Below are 24,201 nucleotides of genomic sequence, written 5' to 3' on the forward strand. Positions count from 1 at the left end.
TGGGCATCTTGCAGTTTTTTTCCGGTTTGTGCATTTATATATAAGTTTTGAAAACAGTGAAAAATATGATCTGAACATTAAATAATTACATTTTACAAGTTTTATTCTGTGTCTTTGCTTTTCTTATTTCAGTTAAATGTTTGCGATTTCTTTCCTTGTTTGCGTTTTTGCATGCATCTTTCATTTGTAGCACACAAACCTGTATTAAGCATATAACTCAATCATGTCCGTTGAAGGTCAATTAGTACCCGTGGACATTGATTCTACAATAGTCTGGTACACACCTGACTGCTTGTTGGCTCACGTAAGTGTAGCCTATGCGATCGTAACTTTGTCTGTCTGTGCGTGCGTGCGTGCGTGCGTGCGTGTGTATGTCTGTGGTAGAAACTCTAACATTTGAAGACGTCACATTACATTGACGTCACATTATGACGTAAGAGGGTTAGACGTCACGCGAAGGAAGTACTGAAAGTCTCAGTCATTATTATTTTGAGCGCGCCGAGACTAGTTGGCAGTCGTGTCCCTGTAAGTAGGCTACATGCAGACAGACAGATCTAGATCTAGTGTGTGTGTGTGTGTGTGTGTGTATGTGTGACGGAGTGATTGAGTTTGTGTTACTGTTTGTCGATTTCTTACGTGAGCCTTGATGGCTTCGCCTCTTGTTTTATAAGGTTGTATTTTCATGTCCTTGTGTGCTGGTATGATGGTTGGTTACTTTGATTGTTGGTAGGTTGACTAGATGGTTGGTTGGTTTACTTTTTTATTTGGGGGTGGGGGGGTAAGGGGGGGGTGGGGCACATGTGGTTTTCTTTGCCTGTTTGAGTCCTTCAACAAAAGATATAAGAGTTTGATCAGTCTCAGTTTGTTTCTGTGTGTGTGTAATAACTGGTGCATGATTGGTCGTGCTTCATAGTTGTCCGTTTTCTGGATTTGATTTTTTCTTGTTGATGGTAGGCCCTATTGCTCCTGCTTTGTTGCTCGCAAAGGTGTAGTTAACATCTTCATCATTTCTTCATTGAATTTGTCACACGTTTTTATGGTACGGTTCAAATGTAACCCCTGAACGATACTACAATAATGAGCTTGATTTTGCGTCATGATTGTAAGTACGTGATTAGTGTCCTCATGCTGGTAAGAATTAATTCGTGCATAATAATGTGTTTCTTTAACTGCTAATTTCGTGTTTTATTGAAATGACCTTGTCCACATATGAATATATGTTCTACAGTACTAGACTGCAACACATTCTTGTTTGCAATTTTCTGGATAAATTGTGTTACTTTGTAAAACTCATCTGATGTGCTACGGAATAAAATCGATGCCTGCTTTACAATGCGCGCGCGCGTGTGTGTGTGTGTGTGTGTGTGTGTGTGTGTGTGTGTGTGTGTGTCTCTGCGTGTGTGTCTCTGTGCGTGTGTGTGTGTGTGTGTGTGTGTGTGTGTATGTGTGTGTGTGTGTGTGTGTCTGCGTGAGTGTGTGTGTGTGTGTGTGTGTGTGTGTGTGCGTGCGTGCGTGCGTGCGTGTGTGTGTGTGTGTGTGTGTGTGTGTGTGTGTGTGAGTGTGTGTGTGTGTGTGTGTGTGTGTGTGTGTGTGTGTGTGTGAGTGTGTGTATGTGTGTGTGTGTGTGTGTGTGTGTGTGTGTGTTATTCAGACAGAGGGAGAGAAGAACAGAGGATCGCAGAACTGTTTTGTAACGTTCGTTTCGTGTCTAATAATCGGTATCTTGAATCGCTATTGTTGCATATCTTTTCGAATCAAACGGAACACAACCATTTCAAGCAAACAAAATAACGACCATTAGTCTTAAATACCAAATTCAAAACAGTAATTATGAAAGATATTGGAAAGCCTTGCAGTTACAGCATTTAATAAAGATTAACACGATTAAATAGAATAACTGTAACGTTGACGTAGAAATTGGATGACCTGACTTGCTGACGTCAGAGGGCACATGCTGCACCTGAGCCAATCGGACACCGCCCTCCTGCGCGTGCAAGATTGGGGCAGTGACGTCATTAACTCTGTCGCAGGAAGTAGGTTCACAAAACTTGTACGTCAGCAGCTCAGACTCTTTAGAAGCACGGTACTGGGTGAAGATTGATCATTTAGAAGAGAGAGCGCAAGTATGGCTCCATATCCTGGAAACAATAGAGAATTTATTTCAAAATAACATTGCACACGTCTATTCTTTGCTTGCTTGCTTTCCAGTTTGACAGGCCCCAGCCCACACTCCCCCTTTTGGTGTGTGCGCGGGGTGTCTTTGCGTGTATGCTTGTTTGTGTGTTTGTACGTCTCTCTCTCTCTCTCTCTCTCTCGCCTTTATTTCACCATCTGTCTATGGCTCCTCAGTGAAAAGTTAAAGAAAAACGACACCGATTAAACAAACCAAGACGTCTCTTCGCTCGTTTGTATTGCTTATGCCACAACCCTCATAAAATAAAATGTGATTTGATCTCTCTCTCTCTCTCTCTCTCTCTCTCTCTCTCTCTCTCTCTCTCTCTCTCTCTCTCTCTCTCTCTCCCTCTCTCTCTTTCTCCCTCCACGTTTGCAGATTTGATGTTAAGGATACCTTGGGTGGAACAGTTGGTGCGAAACGTTTGACAGGTTGGCCATCCTTGTCCACCACAAATTTGGTAAAGTTCCATTCGATAACCCTGAAACATGAGTTACCAAGATACATCATTATTATTTTTCCGACTGTAAGTAACAAAAGGCCAACCAGCGACTCTGTCGATTTCATAAAGAATTTCACCTGGATATATGGCACACACTGTTTCCTACACCCAACTTATATTTTCATGTACAGGATAATATTTTATTGTGAATCTGTATTCTAAACGAAAACATTTCACGCTCAAACTTCCAGTATTGTGATACAGAATTATTTTGAAAGCAAACCCGCCAGTTTTAAAGCCTACGAAATCTTAAAAAAAAAAAATTAAAAAAATTTAAAAAAAAAGTAAACTCATACAATCGTTGGTATCGTATCACAAATGTGATCTCAAATAGATAGCTCAGTGCGACTAAATAAAACGTTTGACTTACTCCCCTTTCTCTCCCGGCAGTCTCCCTTTCAACCATTTGTACAGCGGTAGCACGCGACCGCCATTGACCATGATCTTGCTGAAGAGGTCAAACTTCACCCCGAACTTCCGGGTCACGAACGCCTTTATTTCCGCCTCTGACCATGGCTCCTGAAAAGTTAAAGACAAACGACACCGATTAAACAAACCAAGACGTCTCTTCTTGACCTCCTCTTCCATAGTTAGACCTCTGACGTCAAAAGCGAAACAGAGTTTGAGAAGACATCATAATGCGAATACATGTAGCCTAATTGCGACACGTAAACATTGTGCCGGTTCTCATGCACGTCTCCAAGAGACGGCATTTTGAGAAGGAAGTTTGTCTCGGTGCCTTCGTCAAATCAGCAGGAGTAAATTACTCGTAATGTCACCGCTAGGCTGTGCGTGTACCGGTGTAACACGAAATTTTTACTCCACGAAAAATTTACTCCGGAGTAAATATTTCGTACGAAATTCTTACTCCGAGTACACTTTTCGTACGAGAAAAGAACTCCCCAAGGCACGAAAAAATTAATCCCTCCACGAAATTTTTACTCCCCATATTTACATTTAGTCAAGTTATGACTAAATGTTTTAACATCGAGGGGGGAATCGAGACGAGGGTCGTGGTATATGTGTGTGTGTCTGTGCGTGTGTGTGTGTGTGTGTGTAGAGCGATTCAGACTAAACTACTGGACCGATCTTTATGAAATTTGACATGAGAGTTCTTGGGTATGAAATCCCCGAACGTTTTTTTCATTTTTTTGATAAATGTCTTTGATGACGTCATATCCGGCTTTTCGTGAAAGTTGAGGCGGCATTGTCACGCCCTCATTTTTCAACCAAATTGATTGAAATTTTGGTCAAGCAATCTTCGACGAAGCCCGGACTTCGGTATTGCATTTCAGCTTGGTGGCTTAAAAATTAATTAAGGACTTTGGTCATTAAAAATCTAAAAATTGTAAAAAAAAAATAAAAATTTATAAAACGATCCAAATTTACGTTCATCTTATTCTCCATCATTTTCTGATTCCAAAAACATATAAATATGTTATATTTGGATTAAAAACAAGCTCTGAAAATTAAATATATAACAAGAAGAGCAAACGCTCGATCGAGTCACTTTCGCAGTTCTGAATATTATATGAGGCATCAGATGGACAGGAAGAAATTGCTATTCACAACACAATGAGTCACGTTCACATAAAATTTGAGCCCGGTCACTTTTATAGTTTCCGAGAAAAGCCCAACGTTAAGTTGTGTGTTGCCGAACAGAAAAGGCTAGTTATCTCCCTTGTTTTTCTGATAACGTTCGTAAAAGGCTACAGATGTAAATACTTTGATGTAAAGAATAATCCTACAAAGTTTCAATCACATCCGATGAACTTTGTCAAAGATATAAAATGTCTAATTTTTCCTTTGACGCTGACCTGTGACCTTGAAAAAGGTCAAAGGTCAACGAAACCATCGTTAAAGTGTAGAGGTCATTGGAGGTCACGACTAAACAAAATATGAGCCCGATCGCTTTGATAGTTTCCGAGAAAAGTCCAACGTTAAGGTGGTGTCTACGGACGGCCGGCCGGACGGCCGGCCGGACAGACTAACACTGACCGATTACATAGAGTCACTTTTTCTCAAGTGACTCAAAAATTATTATCAAAATTAAATTGTCGAAATCAATTTAAAAACACTTTCATCTTATTCCTTGTCGGTTCCTGATTCCAAAAACGTATAGATATGATATGTTTGGATTACAAACACGCTCAGAAAGTTAAAACAAAGAGAGGTACAGAAAAGCGTGCTATCCTTCTTAGCGCAACCCCGCTCTTCTTGTCAATTTCACTGCCTTTGCCATGAGCGGTGGACTGACGATGCTACGAGTATACAGTCTTGCTGAAAAATGGCATTGCGTTCAGTTTCATTCTGTGAGTTCGACAGCTACTTGACTAAATGTTGTATTTTCGCCTTGCGCGACTTGTTTTTACTTCCAGTAAAAAATCTCGTACGCAATATTAAATGGGATGCGGGCGAAGGGATAATGCCAATAAGTGATATCGCGCACACGAATGTCGCGCTACCCTCCTTCCACCCCTTCCACCACCAAGACTAGCAGGGGACAAGGGAGTAAAAAGTTCGTACACCTGTCATGGGAAGTTAAATATTGCTCGTGTTGGGGTGAAGTAATTTATTCGTTATTTATTTGTCAGGGGAGTAACATTTTTGTACGAAATGTTTACTCGGAACTCACCTGTCTTGGGGAGTAATTTTCTCGTGCAATGGGGGAGTGCTTTTTTCGTAAAGGGAGTAACTTTTTTGTACGAAATGTTTACTCCGGAGTAAAAATCTCGTGGGAGTAATTTTCTCGTGTTACACCGATATGGTATATCATTAAAGGCATAATTTCAACTTTGCATATGGATCATGTGGAACAGTTTCTTGAAAGTTATGCTGAATTGCGACAATTTTGGCTTTGAAATTCGATTGGTTGTTTGGGAAGGGGTGTCGTTTTGTTTACCGTCTCTTCAAACGGATTGAAGGGGGAAGCGAGGATCCTCACTTTATCATTCTGCCAATGATTATACAGTCGAACCTGTCCATAACGATTTCCCAAAGTACCGATCAAAAGTGTTCGTTATAGACAGGTGGTCGATATGGGACGGTGAATTGCATAGGAAACTTTAAAATTGGCAATCTAGTGGCTGCTCCGCCTGGCGTCTGGCATTATGGGGTTAGTGCTAGGACTGGTTGGTCCGGTGTCAGAATAATGTGACTAGGTGAGACATGAAGCCTGTGCTGCGACTTCTGTCTTGTGTGTGGCGCACGTTAAATGTCAAAGCAGCACCGCCCTGATATGGCCCTTCTTGGTCGGCTGGGCGTTAAGCAAACAAACAAACAAACAAATTGCATAGGAAAAAAACCTCGTCGGCGATCTTCTGGAGTGATCGTTGTGGGCAGGTGGTCGTTTTTGAGGTTGTCACAGGTTTGACTGAACAAAATGAATATACAAGTTTGGTGATGGTTTGTCTGTTCCGCTGTTTAAACTGGTTGTAGGGGAGCGCCAGGGTGCTCACTTTAATATATCATTCTGCAGATGGTATATTTTCATTTTCATTTTCATTTTCATTACTTTATTGTCCCATCGCTGGGAAATTCGGGTCGCTTCCTCCCAGTGGAAAGCTAGCAGCAACGGAGTCGCGCTACCCAGGTGTCTGCGTGTTTAGGTGTATTCAGCCACCTGCACTTATGGCAGAATGACCAAGGTCTTTTACGTGCCATTGTGATGACACGGGGGTGGGACATGGCTTCCGTCTCTGGGTCTGCACATAAAGTTGACCCGTGTCCGTCCCGGCCCGAATTCGATCCTGCGACCTTCCGATCACAAGTCCAGTGCTCTACCAACTGAGCTACCGGCCCCCCCTATATATATAGGTACTAGAATGAATACCCGCTTCGCCGGGTAGCCGGCTTCGCCGGGAAGAAGTACTTAGAGCCGTACGCGGGTCCGAACTATGGACCCGCCAAGCTTAGGTCCCTCCCAGATTCGTGGAATGGGAACAGCACGAAAATGATTCAGTGGCCATAATGCCATTCCTGACCATATCGAGTCCCATCCTTGTCGACGAATGTAACCGTGTTAATCACCTTTGGAGGCGAACTCCACTCAAACAGGACTGAGCAAGTTATGGCTTCTCAAAGGAAGGCCAGTACATAAAATTACACAAAAGCCGCCAGACCACATCACAAACAGAACTGAAGAATGCACAGGTGTTGCTTACATAGAGACACACACACTCACACACACACACACACACACAAACACAGAGAAGCCGTATCTATAGAGAGATAGATGACAGTGTATTTTTCGCGTGGCTATAAATTGATTCGACCTTTGCACTTTTACAGTGAGGATAATTTACGGGTCCAATTTACGTTCTGTACACTGCGTTGACCTTCTAAAAATAGGTAACAGTAACAGAACGCCGGGAATACCCGAAGACGCTCAGCGCAGTGGACAGCGCAGTGTAATAACTTACAACTGAACGGGAAAGCCACACGAAGGAAGGGAGATAAACGCCAAACACTGGAGAAGATAAGGAAGAGTTACTTATAATGGTGAAATGAACACAAAAACGAAAATGAGTTCAGCGCTGCGCGCTGAGAGCACGTGTTGAAATATCTCATCGATGATATTGTGTCCGGGGTGTAGCTGAATACGGTGTCCAAATTTGAAAAAGATCCACCGAGAACTTTGGCGTTGTGATGTGGTGTAGCGGCTATGGTGTGTCGGTATGGGGGCCCGGGTAAGCTGAGGTGGAACCAAAATAGCTGAGGTGGAACCAAAATCGGTTCCGCGCTGCGCGCTGAGAGCACGTGTTGAAATATCGACCAGGTTGTGTCGTGTCCCGGGTCTACCTGAATATGCCCACCAAATTTGAAGCAGATCCATCGAGAACTTTGGCTGTGCATCGCGCACAGATACACAGACAGATACACAGACAGACACACAGACTCTAGTCGTATATATATATAGATACAAGTGGGGCGATCGTTTGTGTGCACCTGTTCTTTAAACTGGTTGCAGGAAAACGCCAGGATTCTCACTTTATCATTCTGCAAATGCTATCTATCTATACTATCTTCTATCTACACTATATATAAAAATGGATGTAAGTGTGTGTGTGTGTGTGTGTGTGTGTGTGTGTGTGTGTGTGTGTGTGTGTGTGTGTGTGTGTGTCTGTATCTGTGGTCGCCATACCTCAGAGACGGCAAAAGGCAAGGACAAGATATTGTGCATGCACACAGCCTAGGAGCCGCAGATGTGCACCTACTGCCTAGGAGTCGCAGATGTGCACCTGGGTTTTAGTTTCTCGATTCATTGTTTCCTTTCTCAGATTATGACCCTCCCCATTGTTGAATACTGCCTATACAGTGCTTTGTTATCCATGGAAGGGAGATAACTCTTAGCATACCAGCATTCCATGTCATTCTCATTTCCCCCAAACGTTTGATTTGGAGGTGGGTTTTTTTTTAGGACTTTGCTAACACCCGGGCGAAGCCGGGCCTGACTGCTAGTAATATATACTCAAAGGAAAAAGTTAGGGACCGCCCTTGAAAAAACCAGCTGACGTCATCTGTGCCAAACTCCTTGTTCCTAAGTTTATAAAACCAAATGGCTGTCAGGCCGTACACACCAGTGGGTGAGCAATGCAGTGTTAGCAGGAAACTTGCTCGGGATCCACCACGCCGTGGATCGTGTAACTCTGCATTTGCGCCACCGCAACTTTTTATCGCTTCACGCCGACGAAGAGGTAAGCTGCAAGGTAGGTCTCTCACAGAAAATGAAAATTTGTAGGATTTTCAGGCATCATCTAGATTCTTCATTAGTACATTTTAAAGAAGTATATACTCAAGGTCTAAGGTACGTGCTTTTTTAGTCGAAATGTCAGGTTTCGGCAGTTCAGAAGTCCGATTTCTGCTGGAATTGTAGCTGAAATTGCACGATTTGTCCCTTCCTTCGTAACTTCAACGAAACAGCACTAGTTGATGCATTCCCGTGATGATATCCTGTGAGCTAAACATGTCCTTTGTATTTTTGATGAATGCTGTTGCACAATTTTGTCTTTGGGTGACGCACGCGGCAAAAGAAAACACAAACAATTAGACTTCATGTTATACGCCACCGATGCTTGGTGTAATTCGCCACCGCAATTTCACGTCTTGGATGTTATTCGCCACCGCAACTTTCTAATGAATTGCATAATATGTTGAAGAGTTCAGTGATTCTGTCACTTCCAATTGAAAATATTGATTTGGAGTTGTTCAGTTCAGTGTATAGTTCAGCTTTTGTAGAACACGTTTCTGAGACGCACCTGGCGGCGTTTCACTCCCACATTCTTCGTCATTCTTCTTTCCCGAAAAACGTCACGTCTGTCAGAGGCGTTCTTTTCTCTTCCAGCGTCAAACTGATGAGTTTTTGTGTTGTCGCTGGTAATAGGAATGACTGAATATTAGAATTATTTCACACACATAAACACCAACGAAGCTTAAAGCCATATGTACTCGATGACTATACACGCTAATTGCTTTACCAACAGCTGGAGACATGCTAAATTAAGTTCCCTGCAAAATATTGTGGTCTAGGACCCCTTCAATGTTGAGATATGTTAATTTTCATTTTGATCTGGATCGTCCTATTTATAGATTTGCCAACAGAGGTAGCGTTGACGCAAGGGAAATAACTCCGCGTCTTTGTTTACATCCAAAGTTTTTGAGACTCTAAAACAAGCTGTAATGCATGTATATGGTCCGCGCATGGCGACATATCGTCATTACATGGTCTTATGGTGCGTTTGACATCGATTATGGGCAAACTACACTTTGTAAACACGGGAGCGCGTACATATGCCTTTAAGAATGTTAGAATTATGTGGTATTTGGCCCCACAATGTTTTTAACAGGAGCGTTCCAGGCCCAGTTTCAGACTCAAGTGACCGCAAATCAAACAGGAAGAGGTAGGTTCCATATTGTCAAACTTAGTGATTTCAGCCACTGAGTGTTTATTGCTAGAATGGCAAGAATCGCTGCGCTCTTCAATCACATATGCTAAATACAATAACTTTTCTGACGGGATACGAGTGGTTTGGTTGCAGATGGATTTGGAACAGTCCGGGAAGAAGAAGAAGAAGAAGAAGAAGAAGAAGAAGAAATACTACAGTTTGATTTGTCAACTCATGGTGCCTTTAAATCCTTTGCATAGGCAAGATCACGCCACGCCCCTGAGTTTAAAACTTGCAGCACTAAAGTTAAAATGCTCCTATCAATTGCTGTCAGTTTTGTGAAAAAAATAAAGGTTTAAATGCCTCCACGATGTTGATGCGTTTGAAAATAACAATTTGCGTAGTGCGGTGACGAATAACAAAAAATGCGGTGGCGAGTTACATCTAACATTGAATTGATGCGGTGGCGAATTACAGAGTTGTTGACACTCTGTTTTTATCTGCTTCTTGCAAAGTATATATGGAACTATATACAGAGAAACTACACGTGGAGATTCATAAAACATTAAAGTTGTCAGTGAACATGTCCAAGAATAACCAGTAATCTCCGTTTTGTTGCATTTGACGCAGAAACTGATAATATGCCCAAAACATGGGGAAACGAGAAGAAAAACAGATCGTCACGATCACCAGGGCCATCGAAGCATAAACAAGTCGCGTAAGGCGAAAATACAATATTTAGTCAAGTAGCTGCCATTTTTCAGCAAGACCGTATACTCGTAGCATCGTCAGTCCACCGCTCATGGCAAAGGCAGTGAAATTGACAAGAAGAGCGGGGTAGTAGTTGCGCTAAGAAGGATAGCACGCTTTTCTGTACCTCTCTTTGTTTTAACTTTCTGAGCGTGTTTTTAATCCAAACATATCATATCTATATGTTTTTGGAATCAGGAACCGACAAGGAATAAGATGAAAGTGTTTTTAAATTGATTTGGACAATTTAATTTTGATAATAATTTTTATATATTTAATTTTCAGAGCTTGTTTTGAATCCGAATATAACATATTTATATGTTTTTGGAATCAGCAAATGATGGAGAATAAGATAAACGTAAATTTGGATCGTTTTATAAATTTTTATTTTTTTTTACAATTTTCCGATTTTTAATGACCAAAGTCATTAATTAATTTTTAAGCCACCAAGCTGAAATGCAATACCAAACCCCGGGCTTCGTCGAAGATTACTTGACCAAAATTTCAACCAATTTGGTTGAAAAATGAGGGCGTGACAGTGCCGCCTCAACTTTCACGAAAAGCCGGATATGACGTCATCAAAGACATTTATCAAAAAAATGAAAAAAACGTTCGGGCATTTCATACCCAGGAACTCTCATGTCAAATTTCATAAAGATCGGTCCAGTAGTTTAGTCTGAATCGCTCTACACACACACACAGACAGACAGACAGACGCACATACACCACGACCCTCGTTTCGATTCCCCCTCGATGTTAAAATATTTAGTCAAAACTTGACTAAATATAAAAAATATATACAGAAATATAGCTAAGGATATAAGTATGTGAAATGCAACACTTGAGAACATGCTGAGTGCCTAGCATTCTAACAATTTAATTTATCATTCGAGAGACCTACCTCGCAGCTTGCCTCTTCGTCGGCGTGAAGCGATAAAAAGTTGCGGTGGCGCAAATGCAGAGTTACACGATCCACGGCGTGATCCACGGAGGCCTGGCTAGGGAACGAGACAGAAACTGCCAAACTGCAAAAAGTGGACCATTTTTACGCTGGCGCGTGGGCAAGCCTGGGCGGGAAAGATGAAAAATTCGTTATGCACGTGCAGGGGGGATGTGTTGAGAGTTAACTGTTGTCACCAGTTAGGCTTTATAGCCCCGCGATTTTCCGCTAGCCACCATCTTCTCACTATGCCTCCCAGACGAAAGGTGACCACCTTCAACAAAGCCCGGGCCATCGCATGGCTGCAAGACGACGTAAGCAAGCGAGAAGTGGGCAGACGACTTGGAGTGTCCCATTCTGTCGTGGTCAGGCTGCATCAGAAGTTTCAGGCCACCAACAGCGTTCTGGAGAGGCCCAGGTCAGGACGGCCTAAGAAGACAACACAGCGTGAAGATCGCTTCATCAGAAGACAAGCTCTGCAGCAGCGAGGCACCACTGCAAACATCATCAGGGGCCAGCTGAGGGTGGCAACAAACACCAACGTCAGCACGAAAACCATCCGCAAACGCCTGCACGAAGTTGGCCTGCGATCACGTCGTCCAGCTGTACGGCCACGATTGACAGCAGCTCATCGCCAGGCTCGTTTGGCGTTCTGTCACAACCATGCCAGGTGGACACGCCTGCAATGGGCCGATGTGCTGTTCAGCTATGAGTCCCGCTTTAATCTGCACCATCATGACGGTCGGGCTCGTGTGTGGAGGCGTCAGGGTGAGCGGTACAACAACGGTCTGGTGCAGGAGAGGGTGGCCTTCGGCGGGGGCTCCATCATGGTGTGGGGGGCCTTCAGTTTTCGACACAGAACCCCCCTCTACCACATTGTTGGCAACCTGACGGGCCAGCGCTACAGAGATGAGATTGTCGCCCCTTTGGTTCTACCCGTTCTACACCAGATTGGTGTGCAGGCTGTGTTCCAGGAAGATAACGCGACACCTCACAGAGCGAGGCTGGTCAACAACCTCATCCAGCTGGCTGGTGTCACCAGGATGAACTGGCCGGCCTGCAGCCCTGATTTCAACCCCATCGAGCACCTGTGGGATGAGCTGGACAGGCGAGTGTGGAACACACCACCCACCCCCAAGTATCCTGCATCAACTGCTTCAGTTCCTGCAAATCGAATGGCAGGCCATTCCTCAGGCCTTCTGCAGGAAGCTGGTAAACTTGATGCGGAACAGGACTGCAGAAGGCATCGCAAAACGCGGCGGACACACCCATTACTGAACTGTTCGGAACTTGCAAATTTTGTTTTCGACCCCCATGTTGTTTCAGAGCTTGTTGACACGTAATGCGTGAATGAAATGTCACCATGTTTTGGAAAAGGATCGCAGAGATAATGAATTAAACATGTTACAAATTTGATTCAATTTTGTTTGGTGGTTTGGAAGCTGTGTTTGTTTGCGTAAGTGGTCCCTAACTTTTTCCTATGAGTGTATAAGTATACAAATGGGGCGAGGGTTTGTGTGTACCTGTTCTTTAAACTGGTTGCAGGGGAACGCCAGGATCCTCAGGCCTTTGGACTCAGCATAGCGGGAGTGCAGCTCCTGCAGCTGAGTGTAGTCTCGTTCCGTCTTGCCTCACAACGAGGCTACGTTCACAATCACCATCACGTTACCCCTGCAATGCCGCGTATGCGTTTGTTTTTATGGGGCGTTTTTCTCCAAACACTGTTAACCCCTGATGACTGTAATATTCATCAAGATTTCATTCATACGATTAAACATAACTTTTTCCTGGTTACGTTCAGTCTGGAGGTTTATCGTTCAGGGCATTTGTGGTCCAAATGTCAAGGTCATTATGACATCTAAATAATAAACATAATTTTGTTTATATCTAATCTTACAGTAGACATAAAGCAATAACTGCCACTTAGGAAAACAATTCTTCATCAATATATTCTTCCTTCCACATGCAAGGTAACACAGCAGACTTCCTTGATTGAAAATTCCACAAGGTATCGGCACTTCTGCAGTTATTTTGAATTTATTACCCCAAGAATTCAAGGCACAGTCCTCCCTGTAAACACAGTTCTGCTCACTGCCTCATATCTACCAACGCGTTTCCATGACCGGAATAAGACCAGGGATGGCCAAATCGTCCGCCCGGTCGCCAGGGGCGAGTAAAAAATCCGCCGGGCTAGTAGAAACCGCCTGGCAACTCGCCCGGCTGGCCAATGAAAATTCTGGTCAAATTCGACCCTTTTGGTTGTATCGGGTTTTAAAGCCATATAAACACTGCAGATCAACTAGCTGTGGTATGTACCGGGCCAGCGAAATGTCTGCCTGGCTAGTGATTTTTCTTGAAGTTACTCGCCCGGCCTGAGAGTTAAAATGTTGAGATTTGGCCATCCCTGAAGACCTTGGTCACATACCTAACCAAAAATAAACATCCTAGCTGCTTTGTGTACAGAGTTTGGATTTTTCTTGTGATTCAGTATCTTAAAAAGCCACTAGTTTAAACTGACGGGAAGGACTGTGCCTTTAAAAACAAAAACAACATCAAACTGTTCTTACTTGTATTTGTCGAGGCATATTGGGCGACCGTCCATGTCCTGAGCATGAAAATTGTAAACACTCTCCCCTGGCTCGCTGTCCTCGGCAACTGTAAAGAAATCTGTCCACAGCTCAGAGAGGATTAGGCCACACAAAAAAATAGTCTGTTTATGGTAACCCGACCGACCCTATTTTTTTCGCGCGACCCTAGACTTTTTTTGGCATTTGGGAGAAAAAAAAATAACGTAAAAATATGGTTTTTTGGAGAAAAAAAAATAAAATCCCGACCTACCGACCCTATTTTTTTGGCCTATGTTACCGTAAACAGACCTTTTTTTTTGCCTTACAGCAAGCCTGTACTGTATTTAAACTACCTTGTAAACGCCCAGCCGCTTTATGCACCAAGTAGGGGGAGGGCGTTTACTAGGCAATGTACCCCTGTGCAGGATGAGTTCCGTGTAAGAAATAGCAGTATTAGATCATAAAATGTATTTGATCATAAAAATGTAAAATGTGAATGTATTGTTTTGTCAATAACAAACGTTCCAACAACCTACCTTTCTTGTTTTTTTGATTCGGTATTCGATCATATAAATTTTTTAATATGGATATGTTTCTGTGCAAAGATGTCTACCCTTTTTCTCTTTGACACACACGTGTTCTCGTGTATGCCAGTGCCTTGTCAGAATGGAAACTGGAAACCCTAGCTTCATGTGGGTTTTTTTTAAATGCACATATCTCAAATGAAAACTGAAAAAATTTGACTCAAGATCTGTTTTGTTTAAAGAGATCGGACACCGATAGACCACAAAAAAAAATAATATATTTTGCTAATATTTTGCCTGTGATAATTTCAGGTTGTGTTGAAACAAGTGTCAACAAAATTAGAGGAATCTATTCTTTCTTTATTTGGTGTTTAACGTCGTTTTCAACCACGAAGGTTATATCGCGACGGGGAAAGGGGGGGGGGAGATGAGATAGAGCCACTTGTTAATTGTTTCTTGTTCACAAAAGCACTAATCAAAAAATTGCTCCAGGGGCTTGCAACGTAGTACAATATATGACCTTACTGGGAGAATGCAAGTTTCCAGTACAAAGGACTTAACATTTCTTACATACTGCTTGACTAAAATCTTTACAAACATTGACTATATTCTATACAAGAAACACTTAACAAGGGTAAAAGGAGAAACAGAATCCGTTAGTCGCCTCTTACGACATGCTGGGGAGCATCGGGTAAATTCTTCCCCCTAACCCGCGGGGGGCAGAGGAATCTATTGAACAGACTTTATGTTACAGAATTTTGAATATGATGACATGCCAAGATCCAGATAAATCAGGGTTGGGTAATTGAATGGGGTTTCTGTCCGATCAATTTCAACTACGTACAGTACTTTTGGAAGTGGTATTGATCCACAGTTGACCGTTTGTTTTAATGATGTGTTTCTATTGGAATTATTGTAACGTTTGTTTGCTTTAACGCCCAGCCGACCACGAAGGGCCATATCAGGGCGGTGCTGCTTTGACATTTAACTTTGGGATGACAAACTCAAAAACAACGACACACACAGTCATTTGGCAGACCATATAATAGACTCAGACATGGTTGTGTTAAATGACGGTACCCCAACTAGACTTCCTGATAATAACAAACAATCAGCCACAGCTATAGATTTAACTCTTGTCAGTACAAAACTAGCAAGTAGAGCTGACTGGACGATCATTCCCGACACACTTCACTCGGACCACAGGCCAATCCTACTCACACTACATAACATAAACCCCGGTCTCGCAGAGGACACAAGCCTTCCCAAATTCAATTATAAAAGAGCCAACTGGTCGGCCTTCAGGCAAGAATGTTCTACTTGCGACATAACCAAGATAGAATCAGAAAGCATAGACACATTTTATGAAAACATTAGAGAATTCATCATATCAAAAGCTAATGTAACAATCCCAACAAACACCACCAACAGAAATAAAAGAAAGACAGCACCAAACCCCTGGTGGAATGATGACTGCGAACAGGCCAAAAACGCAAGAAACAGAGCCACATCAGACCTCTTGAAGAATGAAACAGATGCAAATCAAGAGGTAATGAGAGAAGCAAAAAGTCACATGTCCCACACAATCGCTAAAGCCAAGAGAGATTACTGGGACACAGTTTGTAAAGGATGAAGTAAATAACCCAGAGGATACTGGAAAAAATTGGAAAAAGATAACTAAAATCAAACACAGGTATAGACTCCCGGAAAAACCTTTGATAGTTGACAATAAACTCACCACAAACAACCTTGAAAAGGCTGAGCTTTTGGCAGCAACTTTTGTCAGGGCCAGTCAGACCGAACACCTTGAAGCAGACAGGCGGGAATACAGAGAAGAACACCAAAAGACTTACACTCACCCAGCTGAAGATAACACCCTACCAATAAACCATCCTCTAACCAAAAAGGAGCTAAAGAAAGCAATAAAAAGCATAAAGACAGGAAACAAGTCCACTGGCAAAGATCCAATTTCATATAAAATGATACAACATTTCCCTGACTGCCTCCTTGACATACTGCTTAAGTTTTTCCAATCCTGTTATGAAAGCAACACAATTCCCAAGGCGTGGAAAGAAGCGCTGGTGATAGCAATTCCAAAAGACGGAAAACCAAAGCAGTTAGCATCTAGTTACAGGCCCATATCTCTCACGCCCCATATTGGCAAAATCTACGAACGAATCATCAAGAATAGGCTGGAACACTACTTAGAGAAACATGGCATCATCCCCACGTGCCAGGCCGGCTTCAGAAAGTCCAGGTCCTGTACAGATAACATTGTTAAACTAGCTGCACACATTAAAAAAAACTCGAGCAAGAAACAAAACCATGTTTGCCACCTTCTTTGACATTAAACGCGCCTACGATTCAGTCTGGCACACCAAACTATTGGAAAAACTGAAAAACATTGGAATATCAGGAAGACTGTATAATTTCGTGAAGGAATTTATCAACGAAAGGACGTTAGAAGTCAGAGTAGGCAGAGATATATCCACAGCACACAAAGTTAACATGGGAGTCCCTCAGGGCAGTGTCATTGCCCCGACATTGTTCAGCATCATGCTGTATGACATCCACAGAGCCGAGACGAATGGAACAGTGATTTTTTGCTGCATCAAAATTGAATCTAAAACTATTGGAAAGAGCCGAAATGGCTGCCCTCAAAATCATCTTTGATCTCCCAAAACACTCCATAAACAAATTAGTGTATCAAGAGGCTGGCTGGCTGCCCCTCAATGAAGAAAGAAGACTAAAGTCGGCGCAGTATGTATCAAGAGCCAGTACAGTTGATAATGCTGTGAACCTCTTTCTGAAAGCCCACTGTAATTGTCACACTGGTTCCATGACCAAAAGATGCCCCTGCAGAGCAAAGAAAATCAGCTGCTCGACTCACTGCCATAGCTCAAGCACATGCAAAAACATTAATAGTGCCCCAATGCTAACATCAGAAATGCCAGTTCTTTCAAACGCAGACATGCTCGCATTGGCATCCTCAGCCGCCTTCCTCAATGATCAACACATCAATGCAGCTAACATTTTAATGAAACAATCATTTCCAGCAGCACAGGGACTCCAGGACACGCTGTTGCAACAGAATGGTTCAGTAGTTTCAAAACCCAACAGGAACTTTTGTGCAAATATTCCACACTCCAAATCATTGGGTTACTGTAACCAGCGACAGCAAAAATGAAATAAAGATCTATGACTCACTTCGGCAGAAACCCAGCAATGACATTCAGCTTTTGATAGCAAAGTACATTAAATGTGAAGAACCATCATTCAACATCAACATCATGAATGTCCAGAACCAAGGATTGAATCCTGACTGCGGTGCCTATGCAGTTGCCTTTGCAACATCAGTATTGAGTGCAGATGACCCAACGCAACTGGAGTACATTGGTGTCAGAGACCATTTAAGGAAGTGCCTCTCTGAACATGACATTTCACCCTTTCCTTCTGCTTCAAAGTTTCGAAAGCCACAAGTGCTTCACACTCAACTTGTGGAAGTGTTTTGTCTCTGTAGAGGACCTGACAATGGCACACTTATGTTTGAGTGTGACTCATGTAAAGAATGGTTCCATGCAAGCTGTGTGGGCATCAAAACTGCAAAACAGTTTCGACAAGCCAGGAGACGGTGGGCTTGCTCCAAATGTGCACAGGACGAGAAGTAGAAGTACTAGTAGACGACAGGGAAGCAGACGTCGTGCAGAGGATAAGAAGTACATCTTATAGCTTTTAAGCCTTTCATGGGACTCCATGGTAATTACATTTAGTCAAGTTTTGACTAAATGTTTTAACATAGAGGGGGGAATCGAGACGAGGGTCGTGGTGTATGTGTGTGTGTGTAATAATGATAATAATAATGCAAACTTTTATAGCGCTATTCTAGAAAAATGTCTACTCTTAGCGCTTTACAATACATACATCGACCAAGCATACTATACACGCACAGGCAAAGAAACCGACCAAACATGACCAACAAACTATACATGCACAGGCAAAGAAAACGACCAAACATACAATACACGCACAGGCAAAGATAACGACCAAACATAAGCAAACATACTATGACCAAACATAACCAACATACTATACGCGCGCAGGCAAAGAGAACAATCAGCACATGTAATAATTACTGACAACTATTAATAGTGTGTGTGTGTGTGTGTGTGTGTGTGTGTCTGTCAGTGTCTGTCTGTCTGTCTGTGTGTGTGTGTAGAGCGATTCAGACTAAACTACTGGGCCGATCTTTATGAAATTTGACATGAGAGTTCCTGGGTATGATATCCCCGGACGTTTTTTCCATTTTTTTGATAAATACCTTTGATGACGTCATATCCGGCTTTTTGTAAAAGTTGAGGCGGCACTGTCACACTCTCATTTTTTTCATTAAATTGATTGAAATTTTGGCAAAGCAATCTTCGACGAAGGCCGGGGTTTGGCATTGCATTTCAGCTTGGTGGCTTAAAAACTAATGAATGAGTTTGGTCATTAAAAATCGGAAACTTGTAATTAAAATTATTTTTTTATTAAACGATCCAAAAACAATTTTATCTTATTCTTCGTCATTTTCTGATTCCAAAAACATACACATATGTTATATTTGGATTAAAAACAAGCTCTGAAAATTAAAAATATAAAAATTATAATCAAAATTAAATTTCCGAAATCGTTTTAAAAACACTTTCATCTTATTCCTTGTCTGTTCCTGATTCCAAAAACATATAGATATGATATGTTTGGATTAAAAACACGCTCAGAAAGTTAAAACGAAGAGAGGTACAGTAAAGCGTGCTATGAAGCACAGCGCAATCGCTACTGCGCCAAACAGGCTCGTCACTTTCACTGCCTTTTGCACTAGCGGCGGACTACGTTCAGTTTCATTCTGCCGAGTTCCACAGCTTGACTAAATGTAGTAATTTCGCCTTACGCGACTTGTTTTAAAATACGTCTTGTGACTATAATAACACGGGACAAAAACTTTTAAATCATTTGCTATTAAAGGACAATTAAACACTCAATGAGCTAATACATGTATGTGAAATGGATGATCAGGTGCAACCTCGACGCATATGTACCTGTGATGTGATGTCTTTGAGGTAAGTGTTTGGTACAATATAATCCCATTTTTTTCTCTTTTTTTAAATGTCCTACAGATTGTTGTTTGGACACTTATAGCTAGGCCTACTTCCGGTCATAACTTCCGGTCATTGCCAGCAGACGTGTGTGTGCGTAGTATTAGTAGTAGTATGGTGATTTGTGAGACGGATCGTCCAAATGCGCAAGTATATATAAGAGCTGCGCGTTTTAACGATTCTTGTATTCTTTGTATCGATCAAACGCGCACACATCGATTGATGTGTGCGCGTTTGATCGATCCACCAAACGCGCAGCGCGATCGCGCAGATCAGTCGATCAAACGCGCCTAACAATAACAATAGTACTGCTGGGTGACTAAAACGCTTGTGTTTATCATTTCTGGTGTATACATGTGTGTGTTGTTTGTTCTGTGTTTGCTTCTTTCACAAATAAATAGTAAACGTTTAACGTTATTTTTACATAACGTGCATTTACTTACAAGAAGATGAAGATGAAGACGAAATAGATCCTCCAACATGATGATCAGCGCTACTACTACTCTCCATCAGTTTTGCGTTCGGGTTTAGATGTAATCCTTTCAAGGTACTACTTTAATTTCCACGCCGATTTTCTCTGTGTTCGGCCGCAAACTTGTAGCTTTCAGTTTTGTTTCACAGCCTATATTAACTGTTTAAACTTCTAACAGAAATATTGCACGCTGCGTCACGATGTCTGTTTAACATTTAAACTAAAACTGTGTTGGTACTGTGTAACGGACATTGACACAGGTCTGTGTCTGCTTCGTATTTTCCTGTATGACCGGCCTAAAAACGTGCTTCTGTTTAGATTGGACGGTGGCCGGTTTTGCTGATGTATTGTAAACTCAGTATAGGCATGATCGGTTGAGAGTGGCCCACAGTGTCCCGGAAGTGACCGCTTTGTATATCCTTGTGAGAGAGACACAGGCACGAACAACTGACACCGAACACTAACCAGATCTACAGATCTCTGCACTAACTTCCTTCATAGCGGAGGAAAGTAACAGGTTTACTGTTGAGGAAAACAACAATGTATCGATTGAACATTGGATTTCCCTTCTTTGAGCCATGTGACGCGGTCAGAGTCCGACAAAAATTCATATTTACGCGGCTAGGCAAGACTACAAAAGAGGGGTGCGTATCGCTAGCACTACGTGTCATTTGTGCTACGTGTCATTTGTGCTACGTGTCATTCGTCCTACGTGTCATTTGTGCTACGTGCCGCTATCGCTACGTTGATTAGTGCTACAAATAATTTGTCTACGAGTTGCTATCAGTCGTTCATTATCACTACGTGTCGACAGCACTACATCTTTTAGCGCTACGTGTCATTATCACTACGTGTCGATACCACTACTTACTGACGACTCTCTCTTTCTCATTCGAAAAAAAGAAAAGAAAAAAAAATAAACCATTCTGATTCTCTTTCTCATTTTCTCTATCGCTCTCACTCCTTCTGGTTTGTGTGTGTGTATGTATGTCTGTTTCAGTGTGTGTGTGTGTGTGTGTGTGACCGTGTGTATGTGCGTGTGTCTCTGGGTGGCCGAGTGGTAACGCACTTGCGCTCGGAAGCGAGAGGTTGCGTGTTCAGGCCTGAGTCAGGCCGCAATTTTCTCCCCCCTTTCCTAACCTAGGTGGTGGGTTCAAGTGCTAGTCTTTCGGATGAGACGAAAAACCGAGGTCCCTTCGTGTACACTACATTGGGGTGTGCACGTTAAAGATCCCACGATTGACAAAAGGGTCTTTCCTGGCAAAATTGTATAGGCATAGATAAAAAATGTCCATCAAATACCCGTGGGACTTGGAATAAAAGTAAAAAAAATTCCATCTCACACGGCATTAAGTCTCAGGAAACATGGATACACGCATGCAGGAAAAAAAAAATATGGGTAGCGCCGTATGTATGGCAGCTCGCTTTCCCCGGGGAGAAAGCAGCCCGAATTTCCATGAGGGTAACCTCACTGGACTGTAAATCTTATCCAATCCATCCAATCCAATCTTTCTCTCTCTCTCTTACTCGCTGGTTCACTCACTCTGTCTAGTCTGTCTCTCTCGGTCTCTGTCTGTCTGTCTGTCTGTCTGTCTCTCTTTGTTGCACTGATGTATCTGTTATCCACTTTTGAGAAAAATATGCACTGTTTTGAGTCTACTGAATTTAAAAATGATTCAATGTTATTGCTTTTGTTCACACCCCTTCACTAGGGGCAATGGCCTATGTGAATAAACCATCCGAATCCGAATCTCTCTTTGTGGCCTTAATATAATAATTTCTTTATAAACCATTCCGAGTTCTCTCTCTCTCTCTGAGTTCTCTCTCTTTCTCTGTACCTCTTTAAAATCGCTCTCTCCTTGTCTCTCCCGCTCTCCTCTCCCTCTCTCTCCCCATCTGTCTTCTCTCGCTCTTTCTTTCTCGCTCGCTCTTTCCCCCTCCCCCATCTCTCCCTTTCCCCCTCCCCCCTCTCTCCCTCTCTCTCGCATTATACCGTATATGCATACACGGATGTTTTTCTGTGTGTGAGTTTGTGTGTACGATACGCAGGATGGGGGAAGAATAAAATAAAAACAAAACAAATACACACCAACAACATCCATGAAATAAATACGTGGTTAAACAAGAAGGGCAAAGCCCATACGACTCACATGCTTTACACATTTTTCCTACCAAAATACATGTGACCTTGACCCAAGGTCAAGGTCATCCAAGGTCATGCAACACAAAGCTGTTAATTCAAGACATAGGAAGTACAATGGTGCTTATTGGCTCTTTCTACCATGAGATATGGTCACTTTTAGTGGTTCACTACCTTATTTTGGTCACATTTCATAAGGGTCAAAGTGACCTTGACCTTGATCATATGTGACCAAATGTGTCTCATGATGAAAGCATAACATGTGCCCCACATAATTTTTAAGTTTGAAACAGTTATCTTCCATAGTTCAGGGTCAAGGTCACTTCAAAATATGTATACAATCCAACTTTGAAGAGCTCCTGTGACCTTGACCTTGAAGCAAGGTAAACCAAACTGGTATCAAAAGATGGGGCTTACTTTGCCCTATATATCATATATAGGTGAGGTATTGAATCTCAAAAACTTCAGAGAAAATGGGAAAAATGTGAAAAATAGCTGTTTTTTAGGCAACATTTATGGCCCCTGCGACCTTGACCTTGAAGCAAGGTCAAGATGCTATGTATGTTTTTTGGGGCCTTGTCATCATACACCATCTTGCCAAATTTGGTACTGATAGACTGAATAGTGTCCAAGAAATATCCAACGTTAAAGTTTTCCGGACGGACGGACGGACGTCCGGACGTCCGGACGGACGGACGGACGACTCGGGTGAGTACATAGACTCACTTTTGCTTCGCATGTGAGTCAAAAAAGAGAGAGCGAGAGGGAGAGAGAGACACACACACACACACACACAGACAGCCAGACAGACATACAGATCCGACAGACAGCCATGCAGACAATATTATATACACACACTCACACGCACACACAAAGGGAAGTGTCTGCCGTTTGAACATGTAGTAGTGCTATCGACACGTAGCGCTACAGTACATTGGTTTTTCAAAAATAGTGATATCGACACGTAGTTCTATTGAGACGTAGTGATAATGGCATGTGTGCATTGTGGCAATAGCACTACGTGCCGATAGCACTACTGTTTTTGGCAATTTGTGTCGATAGCACTACAGAAAATAGCGCAAACGATACGTAGCACAAATGACACGTAGCGGGACGCACCGCAAAAGAGTGCATGTTTGTGTGAGTTCAATAGTAATATAAAATACAAAAGGAATTGGGTCTAACATCGATCGATACATAAATATTATTTGTATTTTTGCCCAAAATAAGACATTTTACACAGATCCGACAAAAATGTAAAAGAATGCACAAAACTCAATAACTATTGAGTATTGTGTACAATAAGAAATATTTATCAAGGGTAGTATTTAGTTAAAGGTACACTCCTCGTGTAACAGTTCCACTCATCGTCTCAGATGGCCAGACTTTTACATGGGATAAGACCATCTTTCCTTTAGGTCACGTAACAAACGTGAACAGACTGGGTGCTCTATGTGCACTGTGGGAATTGTTTGATGAAGTAATCTTATTGAAGCCATTTGTGGCTTTTATAAAGATGCAGTCCCCTAGTCACAGCATGGAGTGCGCCGATTTGTCGTTTTGTCGCCAGGTGGCAGTCCAAAATCAATTCGTAACAAATTTGCAGTGTTTGACTCCTTGCATGAAAGTCAATGAAACTTGGTTTTTACATTTAGTCAAGTTATGACTAAATGTTTTAACATCTAGGGGGGAATCGAGACGAGGGTCGTGGTGTATTTGCGAGTGTGTGTCTGTGTGTGTGTGTGTAGAGCGATTCAGACTAAACTACTGGACCGATCTTTATGAAATTTGACATGAGAGTTCCTGGGTATGAAATCCCCGAACGTTTTTTTCATTTTTTTGATAAATGTCTTTGATGACGTCATATCCGGCTTTTCGTGAAAGTTGAGGCGGCTCTGTCACGCCCTCATTTTTCAACCAAATTGGTTGAAATTTTGGTCAAGTAATCTTCGACGAAGCCCGGACTTCGGTATTGCATTTCAGCTTGGTGGCTTAAAAATTAATTAATGACTTTGGTCATTAAAAATCTGAAAATTGTAAAAAAAAATAAAAATTTATAAAACGATCCAAATTTACGTTCATCTTATTCTCCATCATATTCTGATTCCAAAAACATA

At 42.2% G+C, this 24,201-nt stretch overlaps 1 pseudogene; it reads right to left on the reverse strand.

Annotated features, from left to right (window-relative positions):
- Nucleotides 1-1,845: 1,845 nt before the first annotated feature.
- LOC138983723 (glutathione peroxidase-like) lies at nucleotides 1,846-20,395 on the reverse strand (annotated as a pseudogene).
- Between the last annotated feature and the right edge of the window lie 3,806 nt (nucleotides 20,396-24,201).

The sequence above is a fragment of the Littorina saxatilis genome, linkage group LG1, assembly GCF_037325665.1.
Source record: "Littorina saxatilis isolate snail1 linkage group LG1, US_GU_Lsax_2.0, whole genome shotgun sequence".
Lineage (NCBI taxonomy): Eukaryota > Metazoa > Mollusca > Gastropoda > Littorinimorpha > Littorinidae > Littorina > Littorina saxatilis.